Consider the following 11,547-nt stretch of genomic DNA (forward strand, 5'->3'; position numbering starts at 1 on the left):
TAAAATGAGGGATTTTAATTTTGAAAATTTGTCTCATCATTTAAAATTTTGTATGCTTGCCGGATTCACACAATTTAGTCTAAAACATGCATACAACAATAATATCACATATTATATAGGATGATCGATTCCATTTCTAATCGACCCGTGGTTGCCAATCACGAGTCTTAGTCCAATCCTAGGTAATTTGCAGTATGCAATGCAATCCTCTTACATTGAGCTTCCAATTTACATTTCTTCTGTCTTTATTGTCTGTTGGGCTCACCTCCATCTTCAAATCTTCATCTCCCACTAAGTCTAATGTATTTACAATAAATAACCATGACAAGTAGGGGATACATTTTAAGGGGTGGGAACGGGCCATAAACCAAGCCTACTTTTATTACATATGACAATTCATATTGGGCCATAAACCAGGCCCATTAATAAATCCAACAACAATAAAAACAAATGTAAATTCCTAACATACACCTACAAAATTGGTCATGGCAATCGATCATCCTTATCCAATAACATTTAATTCAAAATTAATTTATTGGATAACATGCAATGGTAATTTAAATTAAAAGGATAAAATCATATTCCATATATAAAATCTTATTTTACATACAAAATCATATTTTATCTTTTTATCAAATAAAATCATATTTTACATATAAAATCCAATTTTATACATAAAATCATATTTTACTCAATATTTCCATAAGATCATATCTTATCATCAATTGTACCAAAAATAATTAATTTCAAAATTCAATTTAACGGATAAAATATTTAAATTTTCCAAAAATTCAAATTTATCCAAAAATCAATTTTAAAAATTTCGGACTCGAACAATTCGATCTGATGCCTCGTGGAACAATCAAAAACAATTTTCGATCGGACCAAAAATAGAATTTTAACATATTAAAATTTAATTTTAAAATTTAAAAATTAATTTTTCCGCGGGCCCCAAAAGGGCTCGGGCCGGGCAGCGACGATCGCTGCCCGGGGTAGCGACCATCGCGGCCCCCCCCCCCCCCCCGGGTAGCGATCCAATCGCTGCCCGGGTTTTGCCCGAAAAAAAAAAAATTTATTTTAAAAATTTATTTTGTTTAAAAAACCGAGGCTTAAAAATTTTCGTACAATCGATTAATTTAATCGCTTGATCTGAGCAACCTGGCTTTGATACCACTGTTGGAGAACGTCGATCAGATCAATCAGAATTGATACCCGGTGCAGCGGAAGTTAAAAATTTTATATGGAACGATTTCATAATGGGTATCAAAACTTTACGATTAAATTGTGTGTGTAAAAATTAAATAACAATTATAAATTTTTACCTCCAATCTCGAATCGAGATTATGGACACCAACAGATTGCTCTGCTCTTGTTGTATCTCCCAGGAACTGATGGACGAACTGTTCTTCAATCAGGTACCCGAACAGAGATTTAATCCATCTGATAGATTGCACTAGAAAATCTATCAGAAGTTTCTACGAAGAGAATTAACGAATTTGATCTGTTAAACCAGACTGCAAATTCAAAATTCGCTGGCTGGATTTTCCTGAGCAGAGAGGAGGGGGGCGGCCACTGTTAGAGAAAAAACTAGGGTTTTTCCGAAAATTGTGACCTGTTGTGTGTAATTTCTGTACTGCAATAACTTATTTATAATGTAGGCCGCTAACACCTTAGGGCCCATTAGTCATAAGTTCAAGCCCGACAAGCAAAGCCCGCATGTTCAGAAATTAATATAAAATTCATCATGACTCCGATTGATAAACCGATTTCACCAATGTGCACAGAAACCATTTCTGCACCTTTTAAAGTCAAGATAAATTTTTCTGAATCCGAATTCAGTGATTTCCAAAAATGCCCATCCCTATGTCATTTTAGGAAATCTTACTCCTCTACTCTTAAATAAGAAGTCCAACTTCTTTGTTCGTTAAATTTAACTCTTTAAATTTAACTATCTCAACGGGGATTAAAAATCCATTACTCTGTGTGACCCTCAATGGTTCAGGGATACAGCTAGCCGTGGGCTCACAACTCCTTGTGACTCGGAACAACAATTTTCGACTTGCCCATCGAATCATGGTAAGAGCGCCTAGCAACATCGCCCCATGATTCCCTAGGTATCACTGATAGTTCCTGCAAGAACCAATAGATTTTGGTTAGCGTACAGTACGGTCCCTTCATCCATATATCCCGATCGAATCAACAACCATTGGTAAATCGAGAGTCGTTCGAGATTCGATAACTATGCAATACATCTTGAAGATCAAATAGTGACATCGCATGTGCTACTAAGAAACCATTTCTCAAAACACATCATGTACTCTGGCCAGAGATTCGTCACACTAATATCTCCTCAGATCGCATAGGATATCCACACTCGCAAGTATGTGGTGAATCCTTGACAACAAAGCATCGACTCCTATATGTGTTGTAACTGTACCCAATCCCGACACCTGATGACCCCAATAGAGTCGGTAAACGAGTCAAAGCACAGTACTAGCATATAGAGTCTCAATGATGTTTCAAGTAGTAAGGACTAATGGTGTACAACCAAAACCGCGGACTTTATCCACTCGATAAGTGATAACCACTTGGAAAGTCCGGATATGGTAGTTCGATCATTCATCATATGAATATCCATTTGCATGCTTCGAACATCTCTATGTTCCTTACCAATGAAACGTGGTACTCTGCATCGCAAATGCTAGTCTCAAACTCGAGCGATCCTTATCCTTATTAACGGACGGCTCAATCGACTAGGAACAGTTTAGAATATACAGTGACTATAAGATGTGTTTCATGATAGCCATCCCCATGTGCTACCACATCTTACATACACTATAGTATATTCAAGGTCTTTATCAAAACAACAATAGTATATCACAATATAACAATATGAAGAAAGATAAAGTCATTGCCATTAATAAAAGTGTAAATTATATTAAACAAAAGATTGTTTATACAAAGAGTCATCAAAGCCCTTAGCCACAAGTTGGCTCACCGGGCACCCACTCTTTTATAAATCTGCCATCTAATCATGTCTATATGTCATTTTATATGGAATGAAACATGCAGATTTCATCAATCGATCAATGATCACCCATATACAATCGCATCCACGGGATGATCGTGGTATCTTTGTTACAAAGTCCATGGAAATGTGATCCCATTTCCATTCAGGAATGGATAAGCTATGCAGTAACCCTCCTGGTTTCTTCCTCTTAGCTTTCACCTGTTGGCAATTCAGGCATTTTGAAACAAACTCAGTCACATCAGACTTCATTTGCTTCCACGAGTACTGGTTTTTCAAATTGTTGTACATTTTTCTGCCTCCAGGATGAATACTAAATCGACTGCAATGAGCTTATCTCAGAATTTTCTGTTTCAAATCAGATACATCTGGAACCACAAGTCGGTTATTCACATATAATACATCATCAATACTGACCTGATATTCAGACTTGTGCCCTGATCTGATCATTTCAATTGATTTCTGAACATTTATGTCTGTTTTCTGTGCTTCTTTGATTCGAATCAACAAATCTGGCTCAGCTTGAATTGCACAAACTCGAATTGGTTTTACATCTATATCAAATATTAATCCAGAAGTACAACAATCATCTACTAAATGAGAAATTTCAATAGTAGATAAGGAAACAGAGCATATCTTTCGACTCAATGCATCAGCTGCTGCATTGGATTTCCCTGGATAATATTTGATTTCACAATCAAAATCTTTCAACAGATCAAGCCATCTTCTTTGACGCATATTCAATTCAGACTGTGTAAACAAATATTTCAGACTCTTGTGATCAGAAAAGATTTCAAACTTTTCACCATATAGGTAGTGTCGCCATATCTTCAATGCAAAGATGATAGCTGCCAATTCAAGATCATGAATTGGATATCTGACTTCGTGCGGCTTTAGTTGTCTTGAGTAATTAGCGATGACATGACCTTGCTGCATTAAAACACATCCCAAACCTTTATGAGAAGCATCACAATATAGAGTGAAACCACCAGTACTTGAAGGAATCATCAAGACTGGTGCACTTGTCAATATTTTCTTTATTTCATGGAAACTCGCTTCACAATCTTTAGACCAGATATACGGAGCATTCTTCTGTGTAAGCTGTGTAATGGGCTTTGCAATATAAGATAAATCTCTGATAAATCGTCGGTAATAACCTGCTAAGCCCATAAAACTGCGTATTTCTGGTACAGATATCGGTCTAGGCCAACTGATCACTGACTCAACCTTACTCGGATCAACTGAAATTCCGTCACCTGAAATGATATGCCCAAGAAATACAACTTTCTGCAACCAAAACTCACTTTTGGATAACTTGTCATAAAGTTTTTCTTCTCTTAATGTTTTCAAAATAATTCTTAGATGGTCAGCATGATCATTCAAACTCTTTGAGTATATCAAAATATCATCAATAAATATGATAACAAAATCATCAAGATATTTTTGAAATACCCGATTTATCAATCCCATAAAGACCGCTGGGGCATTCGTTAAACCAAAAGGCATAACAATGAATTCATAATGCCCATACCATGTTCTAAATGCAGTCTTGGGTATGTCCTCATCTCGCACCCTAAGCTGATGTAACCGGACCTCAAATAAATCTTTGAATACACCGAGGAACCCTACAACTGATCAAACAAATCATCTATACGAGGCAAAGGATATCTATTCTTTACCGTTGCCTTGTTCAATTGCTAGTAGTCGATGAATAATCTCATTGTTCCATCCTTCTTTTGTACAAATAGTACCAGAGCGCCCCAAGGTGAAACGCTCGGTCTGATGTACCCTTTGGCAAGGAGATCTTCCAATTGTTCTTTCAGCTCTTTCTATTCAATAAGAGCCATACGATAAGGAGCTTTAGAGATTGGTTGTGTACCTGGTACCAATTCGATGCTGAAATCAATTTCTCGAGTCGGAGGCAATCCAGGAATCTCATCTGAAAAGACATCCACAAATACACTAACCACTGACAAATCTGCCAACTTCAGGCTAGTTTTCATCATATCGATAGCATATATGAGGAATCCCTTTGCCCCTTTCTGCAATAATTCAGTCATAGAAAGAACAGATATCAAAGGAATTCTGGCTCGTGAACCCTTACCATAAAACTTCCATTCAAATGCCATCTCCGGTCTGAACCTCGCAATCTTCTGAAAGCAATCAACTGTAGCCATGTACTTGGTTAACGTGTCTATGGCGATAATATAATCAAAATCAGACAAACCAAGCACAATACAGTCCAATTCAATCTCATTACCCTCATACTATAGGATACAACTTCTAACAGATTTCACTGATACAATACCTCGTCCCAAAGGTGAAGAAATGGATACTACAGTAGCTAATGACTCAACAGGTAATGAATGCAATGCAACAAATTGCTCAGAAATAAATGTGTGGGAAGCACCCGTATCAAGTAATATATACAAAGGATAACCAGAAAGAGAACAGTTATCTGCAATCACATCATCAGGTGCTGCCTGTGCTTGCTCCTCTGTCAATGCAAACACTCTAGCCTGTTGCCTAGGAGGTTGACTCATAGTTTGAATTCCTCCTTGTCTACCTTGTTGTTGAGTCTGTGGTTGGAACGAATGAACAGAAGATGCAGATTGAGCCACTGGTCTCGATGATCCCGCACCTTGTGAACCTCCAACACCTCGCTATGGGAAGACTCTCGCAAAATGTCCAGTTTGATTGCAAATATGACAACTACCAACACTCCTCGGCACTGGTCGCTGGCATGACGACCTCCACACTTGGTACAATACACCTCAGAACCACTAGACTTCTGTCCAGCTCTAAACTGTTTGGATCCACTCGAGCTTGAAGAACTATCTCCAGATCTCTTAAACTATTTTGCTTTCCCTTTAAAGAAATTCTTATTACCACTGCTAGAGCCTCCTCTGTCAAATAGAGGTGGTGGTGGAATCTGTGGCTGTTCTTGGGGTAATCTCACTGGTGCGGGCACAAACAGTGCTCCTCGTTGTCTCAGTAATCCAGCTTCAGCACCCTTTGCATGATCAAGAGCATCAAAAAAGTTGTTCGGACGACCAGCATTCACTAAGGTAAAGACATCTGGATTCAGACCATTTATGAACTGGTCAGCTTGGGCTTCATCACTGTCTGCTATATGAGACGCAAACTTCAAGAGACTCGTGAATTTAGCAACATATTGTTCAATATTCAGTTTCCCTTGATGCAGGTTAGCAAATTCTGCTCCTTTCTCTTTGCGATAAGACACTGGAAAGAAGCGTTGATAGAAAGCAGTTTTAAATACAGTTCAGGTAATGATCGTACCTTGATACTCCAGTGCTCTTCTTGTTGCAATCAACCAACCTTTGGCAACTTTGTGTAGTTGGTGTACAACAAGTTTAACTCATCAATCGTCAGCATAATAAAGAGATTCAAATAATTCCTCAATATCTTCAAGCCAGCTCTCACATTCCACAACATTTTCAGTCCCCCTCAGTGTTGGTAGTTTAAAGGACTGAAAACGTTTCAAAAACGTTTCCATTGGTGTGGCAGTCACATCCCTCATGTCTCTAGACGTACTATCCTGTTCAGTTGTAGGTGCTTCAGTTGTTGGCTGCACAGTTGGTGCAATCACTGCCTGTTTGGGCTATGGAACTGTCTGTCTAGTCTCTGGTCTTCGAGGCATATCTGATTATCAAATAGATTAGTACACAATTCAATTTCAGATATAACAAATCTGTTTCAGTTCTCCTCTGATTATCACACTAATGCCTTCTCAAGAGAGCAAGTTCTGATTCAGTCGTAGTCACAACAAGCTTCCAATCAAATCAGATAAGCAGGTAGCATGTAATTCTCAAAGCTTTAAATCAGTTCAGATAATAAACATGCTTCAATAATAAATAAACAATCAAATAGACTCGATCTACCCCGCTCATTCTAATTCAGTCCAAGAACTAACTTCGCTCTGATACCACCTGTTGTGGAGCCTCGGGTTGCTAATTCGATTTATAGGGCATTTAATAATTTATTGATAATTAATCCAAGTTCAAACCATAAAGAAAATTTTTATTTTTTTTAAAAAATATCAGGCTCAGATCGATTTGTCAAAGTTTGCAGATCGATCTGGAAAAATTCTGCCTTACACTATTTTGAGCCCAGATCGATCTGTCAAATTTTGCAGATCAATCTGGAACAATTCTGCCTTAAAAATTTAGAGCCAAGATCGATCCGTCAAGTTTAGCAGATCGATCTGGAAAAACTCTGCTAAAAATCTGCAGATTCTATTGCTGTCAAGGTCTGTTTCATGCTTGTTTACTCAATATATATCAATGCCAAACCATGCTAATTCAATGATAAAATATGTATATACATAGATGTTAACAAACATACATATCCAAAATATACCCTACTACAACTCATAAGTTTGGATCCATCTCATTGTTTGACAACTAACATTCACATTGATCAACTAAACCCGAGACCGCACTTGCTAATCTCTCAATGAAGTTTTTAAGAACGTCTCTGTCCAGCTCTTTCCCCATCTATTGCCATGCACACATACAAACAAAGCAATAGCCGGAAAAAATCCGGTGAGAATATAATTCTTAGTATAAAAGATATATGAAAGCATTTAACCAATATCGAATCAACTTAAAGCATATCGACTCAAGACTCAAGAAAATATAGCGCGCATCTATCAAAAGAATCGATTCATATCAGTCATTGCCATCAAGATTCTTAACCGATCTTGACATGGATATCCATCTATTGTAGCCACATCTGACTCAAAAATAAGATCATATATGATCTTGGCGATAAATCAATTCATAAATCATATCCTTTACGACTAAAATAAAGATCCACTACCTGTGATGGATTGATAATCCTACGTTCTAAACAAGAACATTCAAATAACTCTAGTATGTGATTTTGTCGAGGAAACTCAAGATATATCTATCTCGAGTATCAATTCCTCTATTCGATCGATATCATTTTATACCTTTCAATCTCTTGGTTCTTGAGAATTAAAATCTGAAACATAATCAAGAATACAATATCAACTTCATTCAAGATCAATCATATCAAAAATCTGCTCAATAACATCATTCCATCTTCAACTATAATGATTCAAATCTTTATCACTTCTTCTTCAATTCGAAGGCTGCTATGTAGAGTCGATCAAGCTCTTTTCAAGACTGAAATTAAGTATCAAAAGCCACAAGATCAGCTAACAATTCATACAATACACAGCTCAACACAAGATAGCAAAACAACCTCAAAATACAAGTCCGGAAGCGTAGCGACGGAAAATCGGTAACCGAAACTATATCCAATCCTTTCTAAGCATCATATCAAATTCATGAACATAATATATCAGCAAGAATACTTCATAAATCAACATATCAGCAGCTAATAATTTCGAAATCTAAGCTGTAATTTCATAAGAATAATAAACGATATCCGTTCTTCGATCCGGTTGCGATATAACGATACACATAACGTCAAGAACACACAACCATGCTCAAAATCTGATTCTTCCCAAAATATATTTCGAACACACGGAATGAAAGAGATACTTACATCAAGTTGCAGCTCTTGTTGCAAAGATTCCAGAACTAAGCTCGAAATATAAATCGGACGATCGGATCAAAAGATATGAAGATTTGAAAATCAAACTCAAAGAAGAAAATGGAGATCTCAGCTTTTCCTATAAATTTTCTGAATCAAATATTCAATTACACGTATCATTTGATGACTAAGCAAGGAAATAAGATATATTCAAGCCAAATTGCATTTTAGTCCCTCAATTCTTTACTATTTGCAATTCGGTCCTCAGCCCTTATTTTTATTCAATTTCAATCCTAAATAATTTAAGAATATTAGAATTTAAATCAAAACTCTAAATATTTCCAAATTAAATAATCTCAGATTAAAATTAAATAATTTTGAGGCTTTACAGTAATTGTGTTGGCCTATGATGAAAATAAATTTTTTGTATTATAAAATAAGTGTTAGCTATATTTAATCTTGAGTTCTCACAATTATGCACGATGTCATGATTTTCGATACTCATATCAATTAGAGAAAAATTATGTGGATTTGTGATGTTGAATAGAGGAATTGATTCTTAACTCTTGTGATTTTTTCTTGAAACTGAGGTAAATTTTTATGAACACAGAAGTGATTTAGGCGTTTTTCAAATTTATTGAGCCTTTTTAGCCATTCTATATTCATTAAAAATCCAAAACAAATTGAGTAGCTAAAAAGTTCAAAGAAAATTAATGGCGGAGAAAGTAAGATGAGGGGAGGCCTTGAAAAAAAATGGATTGAAATTCGATTCAAAATAAAAGACAAAAAAATATGGAGAATGTATGGAGTAGAAGGATTCCTAGATGGAATTATTTGACAATGAAAATAACAAAATTTTTAGCGACTCATACGACTCATTACTGCTCAAATTGAAAATATTCATTCCCTTTGCTTGAATCCTAAATTCCTGTTTATCATTGAAATATATTTGGATACTTATCTCCTGCTGATTATACTTGAGCCTAAAATTTAACCAAAAAAGTAATTTTGATCTATGCAAATAATGATTGAACTTGGTTGAATGTATTTTGAAACTTGAGGGCGGAGTTAAGGATTTTTTGAAGCTTACAGATTTCATGATTTTAGCGAAAGTTGGATGGGTAGATGAGATTGGAAAATCATACACACACGAAAACTCTTGATAAAATTAGCGGACATGTGTATTGATTCTTGGAATATAAAATTCGGAGGTCAATTATATTACACATTATTGTTTTTCTCGGGACTAGCAAAAGTCTAAGTTTGGGGGAATTTTATAAGTTCAATTTATGCACTTAATTTATATATGATTTTATTTGGATTTTTTGATGTATCGAGTGAATTTTATGCATATTTGTTCTTGTTTTTGTAAGTTTCAAGGATTGGAGAAAAAGTAACAAGAAGAAACGGAAGGATGAAATATGGAGCAGCAACTTTCGAAAATTACTGGGAATGTTTTGGACATTAAATCTCATCTCCACCATTCAGCATAAAAGTTAAGATGTTTTGAAGGTACTGTCAAAATTTCAGCTCAATCCTACGGTTAGATTGTGAGATATGAATTTTTGAAAATTGTCGCGTGCTGCAGAAATACACATACGCGAGAATGAAAAGCAGCTGCTTGTTGGATGAGAAGGTGCACATATGCGCAAAATAAACCGCATCTGCACCCTTGAGGGATGAGAAATACAGCAGAAGCATTTGATTTGGTGCATAAGCGCTAATGTTAAGATTTTGGAGGAAAATAAAGAGCGCATATGCGCTAAAATGGGCGCATCTGCGGGAAATGGCAGAGAATTGAAGAAACGGACGACGCATATGCACTGATTGTGGCGCATTTGCGGGAAAAGGATGGCACATCTGCACATCTATTAAAATAGGAAAAGATCAGAGTTTTGGAAACTCAAAACACCCGATTCTTGGGCTTGAACGAAGAGCAGCTGTGTAAGGTCCAAAAGTCCACTAGTTCAATCACGATATAATTAATTAAATTAATTGATATATTTCATGTTAGTTTAGAAAAATTAATTGTTATGTGTTATTATTTGAATTATGTTAATGCCTGAAATTTATGTGAATGTATGATTTTAAAGTTTTTCAGGTTGATATTTAATTTTGGGTCGTAGGAACGAGCCTAGCCTCCGAACGAGTCAAGTAAAATATTTTAGTTAATATTTAAGTTGATGCAGTGTATTTTAATAGTGGGCAGAATAAAGTTTTTAAAAGTTTTATATATAACTAATGGGCCGATTTAGGAGCCAATTAGTCACAAAATTATTGGCGTTCAATCTTTCAAGATTTCTCAAAAGAACACTGCGTACATTCTCCTTCCGCAAACCCTATTTCACGTGAGCACTGCATCAAGGGATCAAGAGTTCTTTCTTCTCAAGGCTAGATCGTTCCGCGGTCCAGGTTAAATCCGATAAAACCATTCAGGCATGTTTTTAAATGTTTTGAAACCCATTCAAGGATTTAAATATTTTGATATGAACCCTAGGTGTGTAGGTGTTTCTATGCATGATTTATGTAGAAATTTTGAAGTATGAGGTACAATTATGAAGCGTGAAGCGATCCAGATGTCTTTGGTGAAATTTAATTGAGGTTATCACAGATTTAGATATGAAGTTTCAGAATTTTGGTGTGAGTATAGAGTTTTGATTCAAACTTTGAAAGAATGTATTGTTGTTGATTTCCATTCACGTTCTGAAGTTTTTATGGCTTGTAATCGTTCTTTTAAAGTGGTGAGTGTATATTTTCTCTTAAACGGATGAAAAGGATCAAAACGGAGAATTTCTTATGAGTTTTGGGTATTTTCCACGCAGCATCAGAATTCTTCAAAATTGCAGGCAGCACGATTCATGCCTAGGCAGGAGCTGTGGCGCCTAGGCTGAAATTTCATACTGCCTAGGCGGACAATGTTCTGTCCAGATTTTTATGCTTTCGCATTTGAAGTCTAAAATTAAGTTTTTTTGACC

The sequence above is a fragment of the Henckelia pumila genome, chromosome 3, assembly GCF_033568475.1.
Source record: "Henckelia pumila isolate YLH828 chromosome 3, ASM3356847v2, whole genome shotgun sequence".
Classification (NCBI taxonomy): Eukaryota; Viridiplantae; Streptophyta; class Magnoliopsida; order Lamiales; family Gesneriaceae; genus Henckelia; species Henckelia pumila.